General features: G+C 41.1%; 1 pseudogene; it reads right to left on the bottom strand.

Annotated features, from left to right (window-relative positions):
• On the bottom strand, positions 1–8,526 carry LOC121441943 (annotated as a pseudogene).
• Positions 8,527–9,173: the final 647 nt, after the last annotated feature.

Here is a 9,173-nt window from a genome sequence, read left to right as displayed (position 1 = left end):
TTAGTTCTCGTCCACATTGACTGTCTGTAGATTTTTGAATGTGGTAACAGGTACGTAAGTTACCAATGTGTAGAGCTTGTTTGGTGAGTCCTCATCCTCACGACGTTTTCTGGACAAACGTATCTGGATACGGTATGGAACATTCCTTATTCCTTTGGCCCAGATGGCTTTATGGAGCCTAGTATCATTCCACACATATGGAGTCCCCATCTCCTTCATAGAAAACTTCTAAATTTCTTTGGGTGTGCTTGCAAATGTTGACGGTGTATTCTCAGGTCACCGCCTCGTTGATGGCAGGATGGCTCGCTCTTCTTCTCGCCCCTCTTCTTTGTGGGAGCCATTCTGCCGGGCTCAAGTTGGAAAGGAGAGCTTAGGAAGTTCTAATAGTAATGAAAGAAAGTTGCAACTCGAGAAACTTTTTTTCTTGTTGTTTTTTGGGTTTTGATTTTTGTTTTTTTGTTTTTCTAGACAGGGTTTCTCTGTAGCACTGACTGTTTTGGAATTCGCTCTGTAGACCAGGCTGGCCTCAAACTCAGAGATCCACCTGCCTCTGCCTCCTGAGTGCTGGGATTAAAGGTAAGGGCCAGACACTTTTTTGTTTTGTTTTGTTTTTTTGAGACAGGGTTTCTCTGTAGCTTTGGAGTCTGTCCTGGAACTAGCTCTTGTAGTCCAGGCTGGCCTCCAACTCACAGAGATCCACCTGCCCCTGTCTCCGAAGTGCTGGGATTAAAGGTGTGTGCCACCACCACCCTGCAGATAGTTTTAATAAATATTGGTGGAAACGTCAGAGAAGTAGTTTCCAGCAAAGTGGAGAACTCTCAAGCTACAGGCTCAGATGCTGTCTGAAATGCTCACTCGGCCTTTTTGTTGATGGAACCACAACTATTTTAGTTAATACATTCGAAGGTTTTTATCTATTAGTCACAGGACGTTCAGTCTGACTCAGACATAGCCAAGGATTTGCTAATTACAGAGCTAAATATAACTCAAGGTAAATTGCAATTAGACTGTGAACCTAAGGTTTCACCCTTTCCACACAACTCAAGTTCTAAACAGTCCATCAGCCCTTACAGACACTGCATCAATTGGCCTTTGCAAACACAATTTCAAATTCGGGTTCTCACTTTCATACCTGTGCAGGAAGGTGGACAACTCAAAAAAATAAAAGCAGCTGCATCAGCAAAAGGCTTACTCAGCATTTGTGAAAACTTGGGCAACTGCATCCCTGGAGCTCTTGGCATAATTTGCAGGCAGTGTGTCTGGTTAAAGAGTCACCTCTGACCAGAAATTGCCGTTGCTTATATAACTGCAGGGGAGGGGAGAAACCTTTTATTTCAGTAATAGTCACTATAGTGAAAATAACAAATTGTCTTAGGTGACAAAAGTTGTCTGTATGTGCAATAAAGCTGACAGTGGTGTGCATCTGCAGTCCCCACATGTCTGTGGTGAGCTGAAGAGCAGGAGGCAGAGGCAGAGGAAGCTAACAGGCTAGCTAGCCTAGAGTGCATAGGACATAATCAACAAGACGTAATCTCAAAAAGTGAGAAGAACTGACCCCTAAAAGTTGCTTTCTACCCTCCACTCATGTGCTGTGGCACACATGTATCTGCACTTACACACACACACACACACACACACACACACACACATTCTCTCTCTCTCTCTCTCTCTCTCTCTCTCTCTCTCTCTCTCTCTCTCTCTCCCTAAAATACAAAGTTAGAATAAGCGTGAAAAAAATCAAATTTTGCGCAAGTCTGGTGTGGTGGTTCATGATTTTAATATAAACATTAGCAGGCTTGGGAGGCCCAGGCAAGATGCTGGTTTGTTGTTTCAACTTGCTACAACTTAGAGTCTCTTAGGAGGAGGGAACCTCAATTGAGAAAATGCCTCCATCAGACTGGGAAGTCTATGGAGCATTTCCTTGATGAATGACTGATGTGGGACGACCCAGGCCTCTGTGGATGTTGCTGTCCCTGGGATGGTGGTCCTGGTTCGTGGAAAAAAGATGACTGAGCAGGATGGGGGAAACAAGCCAGTAAGCAGTATCCCTCTGTGGTCTCTGCTTCAGTTCCTGCCTCCAGGTTTCTGCCTTGATTTCCCACCTCACCTTCCCTCTGTGATGGACTATATAACTGGTAAGCTAAATAAACCCTGTCTTCCCCAAGTTTGTTTTGGTCAGTACTTTATCTTAGCAACAGAAATGCTAACTAGAGCAGGCAGAAATATCATGAATTGTATGGTGGTGATGGCACATGCCTTTAATTTCAGTACTGGGGAGGCAGAGGCAGGTTCTAGGACAGCCTGGTCTAAAGAGTAAGATACACAAAGAAACCTTGTTATAAAAAAACAGAGAGAGAGAGAGAGAGAGAGAGAGAGAGAGAGAGAGAGAGAGAGAGGGGTATCATGAATTTGTGGCTTTGGTCTACACAAAAAGACCTCGTATCTAAAAAGAAGCATAAAATTGAGAATCTTAAAACAAGATTATTACGTGTTTTACAAATAGAAAGAGAAAGAGTAATTCTCAGAAAATAAGAGACTTACTTGAAAATAGTAGAACATACATTTGTTTTTTGTTTTTTTTTTTTGTTATCGTTTTTGTTTGACAGAGTCTCACTATGTAGCCCTCTCTGTCCTGAAACTCACTATGTAGACCAGGCTGGTTTCAAACTCCCAATTATCTATTTGATTCTGCCTCCCGAGTGCTGGACTTAAAGGGGGTAGGAGTGCGACCATGTCTAGTTGTTTCAATTTTCTTTAAGGTATAAGTATTTTTATTGTTAAAAATAAGAAAATGCAGAAGTTAAGAGTTACAAACAATGAAAAAATCTCCCTCAGAGAAAACCATTATTAATATTTTTTTCTGGTATGCTACACACACTTTTAACCAAAGGGAAGATTATACAGGATATTTTATTTTAATTAAATTTTTAGTTAATGTACACTATGATGGGTTTTAATACATGTTATACATACATATGTGTGTGATTATATATGTGTGCATATGTATAACCAACTCTTTATTTCACTCTTTACACTGTTGAGTCTTTATTCCACTGAATTCTGCTTTGATCCTTATGATTTCTTTCTAGTTGTACTACCCCGCCTCCAATGTGCCCTCCCGCATTGATCATTATTAAGAAAATGGCCTACAGGCTTGCCTATCTATAGTTCAATCTTATGAAGCCATTTTCTCAGTTGAGGTTCCCTCGTCTCAGATAACTCTAGATTGTGCTAAATTGACATAAAAGTAGCCAGCACACTTGTTTTGAGATTATTCTGTGTCCCACACAGAATATAATTCCCAGGTTACAGATAACGAATCTGAAACAGTAAATGTAAGTTACTTCCTAAGATCACGCAGTTCACTGGGCTGTCTGAAAACAGAGCTCGGCTGACTGGTGGGCATTCTGCCTTACCTCAGATTACTTAGTAACCATAACCAGTTCAGAGCTGAAACCCCAGCCAGGCCCATGACAGCCCTTCTCCACCTAGCAGGGGGTTTTCCATCTTTAACGCTTTCTAGACATAGATAACATCTGCATGTTTTAGGAAGGAAGGTTGTACTGAACTCCAGCTTTGACAGGATAAGGGATACAAGAATGTCATGACAGCCTCACCTGAACCCTTGGTCAAAGCCTACTTCATGACCTTCCCATCCAAATTCGTGAGACTTGACTCCCCATGACTTCTTCACTCCCTTTGGTTGGTTTGAATTCAGTTCCTTTTACATGAGAGTCCCAGTTTTCTACACCTTTGGAAAATACTAGCATGTGAATTAGCCCCAAGAAGGGGATCAGAGAGTCTAGGAAGGAGAGACTACCACATCTACAGACACTTGATGTATCACATGACTCCACAGTAAAGTTCACCTGCTGCTGTTTTTTATTTTTTAATAGAAGTATGGAATTGAGAGAATTTCAGAGGGAATAAAGAAGAATTGAATGGATGGACTGCTTATCTTTCATCTAGCATTTTCCTTCTCTGCTTCCCAAAGTATAGAAAACACAGCCTTTATAAGATGGACATTTAGTAAATAACTTGCTAAAAGTCTTGGCTCTTTAATTAAGGCACATTGTAGACAATCAGCTTTTTGGGTTTTGTTTGTTTGTTGTTTGGCTGGGGAAGGTTTTGTTTGTTTTATTTTTGAAATGAGGCTTTTCTTTGTAGCCTTGGTTGTCCTGAAATTCACTCTTACAGAACTGCCTAGCCTCAATCTCTGAGATCCACCTGACTCTGCCTCCCATATGCTGGGATTAAAGGTGTGGGCCACCACTGCCCAACTGGCAATCAGATTTTCTGTTGTAGGTTCTATATCCTCTGAATCCTAAAAAGTAGCAATAGATAAAGAAATACCCTTTCTTAATATACAAAAATGTCATACATACATTTTCTCTGAGAAAAAAATCTTATAGCTTATAATTTTCAAAAATAAAATGGTATTTTCTTACATATTTCTATTTTCTGGTATAGATAACACAATTGATGCCTGCTATGCTATACGTATTTAATATTCTTTGTAGAGAAGTTTTGCTCTGGATAAATGAGAGTATTTTGAAGGTCTCTCTTAGGAGAGTGGGACTTGAGATAAGCCATTGATTAGAGGTTAGATGTCTAAGGAAATAGTATTTTACTAGTTCAATAAAAATAGGGAGAAAACAGCATGATGAGCTGTTTTGGTGAGGGAGGCTAAGGATAATTTTGGTTTGTGAATTTGAAGTAATTATAGATGTTGTTTGAAAGGATGGGACTGAAGCTCAGGAATAATATCAGTACTACCAACACAAGCCTTGCAGATGGCCATGATGTCAAGAGTTCAGCCACAGGAAGGGAAGTAGGTTTCAGAGGGGCGGGAGTAAAGAAAGCAAGCCATGGAGAACCAAGAACTACATCTAGTCATGCCCCTGGAGTGTTAAATGTGAGGAGATACCATTGAGTGAAATATTTTGGTTGTACATTGATTTAAACAACAACAATAATAAAAGATGATACTCCAGGGGGTAAAATGAATTAAAATTTAAGAAGAGAGCATTGGATTTAGGACTTTAGTAATTTCTGGGAATGAACTTTTAAAAAACTATTTAAATTACATTTAATGGTTTATTATACAAGATATAACACAGGAACAGTATACTGCAAAGAATAAATAAGTGATGTTTAAAAATCAGGCGTGGCTGGCAAGCTGATGACCTGAGTTTAATCCCTGGCATTCACATGCTGGACAAAGAACTGATTCTTTCAAGATGTCCTCCACTCTCCCTATGTGGGAATGCACTGTTTTTTTTTTTTTTGAGGGCATGGATGCTATTTAGATTAGGACATCGTGTTTGTTACTCTCCTCATTCTCATGACCAAATGCCCGACAGAAGAGGACTAAAGGAGGAAAGGTTTATTTGGGCTCAAGATTCAGAGGGTTGAGAGTTGGAAGCTGACAGCTGGACTAGCTTCCTCCTTAGCAACAGGAGCAGGAGGTAGCATTCGTAATACCTCGATGGACAAGGGTGAGGGGAGTGGGAACAGAAGTGTGGCCTGGCTATAATAATCAGGTCCTGGCAGTCTCTGCCCATCCCAAAGATTCTAGTCACCAGCTAGGGACCAAGTATTCAAATACGTGTGCCTGTGGGAAAATTTCACATTCAACAGACATGAAGAGACAGTGTTGTTTGGCAGAAATAGCTACAGGTTGCCTTTGCCCTTAAGTTTACTAATTGTCCTTTCTCAAATTTTTTATTTTTAATTTAGAGAGATGAAGCCTTGGTCCCAAGAGATCTTCCTGCCTCTGCCACCCAAGTGCCTGGAACTATGGGCATATATCACCACATCTGGCTGCAAGTGGAGTTCTGAAAAAGAGAAACCCTATGGAAAAATTCCAAGACACATGTGCTGGTTTTGTTTTGTTTGTCAACTGGTCACAAACCTAGAGTTCTCTGGGAAGAGGAACCCCAACTGAGGAAATGCCTCCATCAGACTGCTTCTAGGCAAGTTGAGTGTTTCTAAATTAATGATTGTTGGGGAGAGGGCCTAGCTCACTGTGGGAAGTGTCGCCCTGGGTTCTCTAAGACTGAGCAAACCACGGTGAGCAAGCCGGTAAGCAGCATTCTTCCATTACCTCTACTTCAGTTCCTGCCTCCAGGTTGATGCCCTGCTTGAGTTCTTGCCTTGACCTCTCTCAATGATGGACGATGATAGGGATGTATAAGCCAAATAAGCCATTTTCTCCCCAGAATGCTGTTGGTCATGGTGTTACCACAGCAGTAGAAAGCAAACTAGGGCAGCTCTGAAGAATTCGCCTTCAATTCAGTCTTCAGCTGAGCTTATGCTATCACCTGCACACCCAAACCACAAGACTATGTGGAGACAGGGTGTCCTTTTGTTTACTTCTATCTTTCTTTAAACAACCGTAACAATGAAAACATTCTTGTTTGAGCCTAGAGTAGTGGCACGTGCCTATTTCTCTGCATGTTTAAGGCTGAGGCAGAAGTTTGACTGTGAGTTTGAACCTAGCTACAAAGTGAATTCCAGGCCAGCCTGGGCAATAGTGTGAGAGAGCTTTTTTCAAAAAAAAAAAAACTAGAAAATCCCGTTTTGTTTATTAGTGTCTTAGTTAGGGTTTCTATTAATGGAATGAGACACCATGACCAAAAAACAATCTGGAGAGGAAAGGGTTTGTTTAGCTTATATTTCTGTATTGCTGTTCATCAACAAAGGAAGTCTGGATGGCAACTCAAACAGGCCAGGAAGCTGGAAGCAGAAGCTGTTGAACCTGGAAGCACAAGCTGATGCAGAGACCATGGAGAGGTGCTGCACACTCGGCTAGCTTCCCCTGGCTTGCTCTGCCTGCTTTCTTCCAGAGCCCAGAACTACCATCAAGGGATGGAAACACTTACCTTGGGCTGGGCCCTGCCCTATTGATCACTAAATATGAAAATATCTTATAGCCGGATCTCATCAAGACATTTCCTCAACCGAGGCTCCTTCCTCTCTGATGACTCTAGCTTATGTCAAATTGACACACAAAACCAGTCAGTGCAGTTAGCTTTTTGGAATTAGGGAGTCTTAAAAATTGTCTTGTTCTCTTTAGATAGGGTATATAGACTGCAGAGTTTCTAAATTGCACTAGATGAAAAAAGTTCTTGGGTGTCAGTCAGAGAACAAGTTCTTTCTAGCAGTGGCTCTGGACCACTGTCCTGCAGGGTCTAATTACTTTGCCTCATTGACCTTGATTGCTACCTTTAAAGGAGGCTTTAAAGCCGGCCAGCTTCCTGGACCTGCCAAGTCGGCTGCCTGTCTGGCCAATGGTCTTGACTTGCCCAGACCTCCAACTGTCTGACCACATGCTTAGCTAAGTCCATTTCTGTCATACTTGTTGTCTATGCCCCTTTCAGAAAGGCTCGTTTAAGTTCTAGCTCCTCTGTAGCTTAGTAGTAGAGTGCTTGCCCAGAATGCATGAATCCCTGGGTTCTATCCTAAGGACCAAACAAAACAACCAAAGGTACTTGGTGTAATAAATACCAAGAAGAAAATAAATTAAAGCTGGAAACTGGGCATGGTCTTGCAGACTGTAATCATAGCACTGAGGAGGTAGAGTCAGGAGGAATAAGAGTTCAAGGCCAGCATTGACTACCTAGCAAGCTTGAGATCAACCTGGGATACATAAGGCTGTATGTTATACATGCATATGCACGCATACATGTAACTAAAATAAAAGAATAAAAGATAATATGGCTGGAGGGATTGGACTCCGAGAGAATAAATACAAAAATGATAGTTTATCAGTGGTTCTCAACCTTCCTAGTGCTGCGACCCTTTAATACGGTTCCTCATGTTGTGGTGATCCTTAATGACAAAATTATTTTTGTTGCTACTTCATAACTGTAATTTTAATATTGTTATGAATCATAATTTAATTTAAATATTTTCAGAGATGGAGATTTGCCAAAGGGGTTGCAACCCACAGATTGAGAGCCACTGGTTTAGTTAAAAGATACAGATGTGTTTGAACAGGTTAAATTTGGTGGAAAAAAATGTAATTTTTACAATGTAAAGTATTGAGTTTAAAATGCAAATCCACAGTGGGTTGCAAATGTCTGCTTATGGATGCTTTAACATTCCTATGTAGGTTGGTTGTACCAGTTTCTACACACTCCTCCCTTCCTTATCCATTAAAATATTAGGTTATTCCAAAGGTTCTCCTTCCCTCAATGAATTGAGGACCATGTTACCAAATAGCGATTATAATTAAGGATATTAAGAATAGCTTTGTTTTTGGCTTTCAGCTCATAGAAAGCAAAGGTATGGGTTTCTTCAATCATCTCAAAATTTAGGTTTTCTGACAGCAACTGCCTTCCCCATTCTATATAATTTTAATTGTGTCAAAATCGTATATGTAAGTATACCAGTTGTAATGTTCACATCAAGCTTACTCCAAAGAGTATTTGCCCCATAGCAGTCTCTTTCCAAAAGGTTGGTTATGACATTGCCAAAGCAACCAGTGACAAAAAGGTCCCGAGGATTACAGTGCAGCACCATTTAAATCACACAGCGTCAGGCTGAGGTGGAATTTCCTGCCTTTGTCCCTGGTCAGCAAAACTTTCAAGAAGCCACCCAAAGTGAAAGGAACACAAAATGGCGACACAGTGGAGATTCCACTTTGGGTGAGGCTGTCACCTTTGCCTGACGGTTCCGAGACTGATGTGGAGTCGCAAAACTTTCAGAGACCATGAAAGAAATCTTGGGCTTTGTCCCATCTGTGTGGGCTGTAGTGTCAGTGACATCACCCTCATGACGTCATATATAATATCAAGTGGAGCTGGGCGTAGTGGTGCACACCGGCAAGTGCACATTCAGAGGCCAAGACAGGATGACTGAGAGTTCAAAGCCAGTCTAAGTTACAGAGAAACATCGTATCACAAAACAAACAAATAAGCAACAATAAAACCCTACCAATTTTGGAAAGACATCATGACAAAATGTTTTACGTTCATTTCCTTTCCCCAAAGATCTGCTCTGTCTCAATCTCTCTCTCTCTTGGATTTTCAAGACAGAGTTTCTTTGTATAGACTTGGCTGTTCTGGAACGCACTTTGTAAACCAGGCTGACTTTGGACTCAAGAGATCTGTCTACTTCTGCTTACCAAGTGCCAGGATTAACGATGTGTCCAAACAACTTCTGCTCCG

This window comes from Microtus oregoni, unplaced genomic scaffold, assembly GCF_018167655.1.
Source record: "Microtus oregoni isolate MIOR12 unplaced genomic scaffold, Mior012 000085F_ref0000168, whole genome shotgun sequence".
NCBI lineage: Eukaryota > Metazoa > Chordata > Mammalia > Rodentia > Cricetidae > Microtus > Microtus oregoni.
The sequence above is the reverse complement of the archived record's forward strand: the minus strand, read 5'-3'. Positions and strand labels throughout refer to the sequence as shown.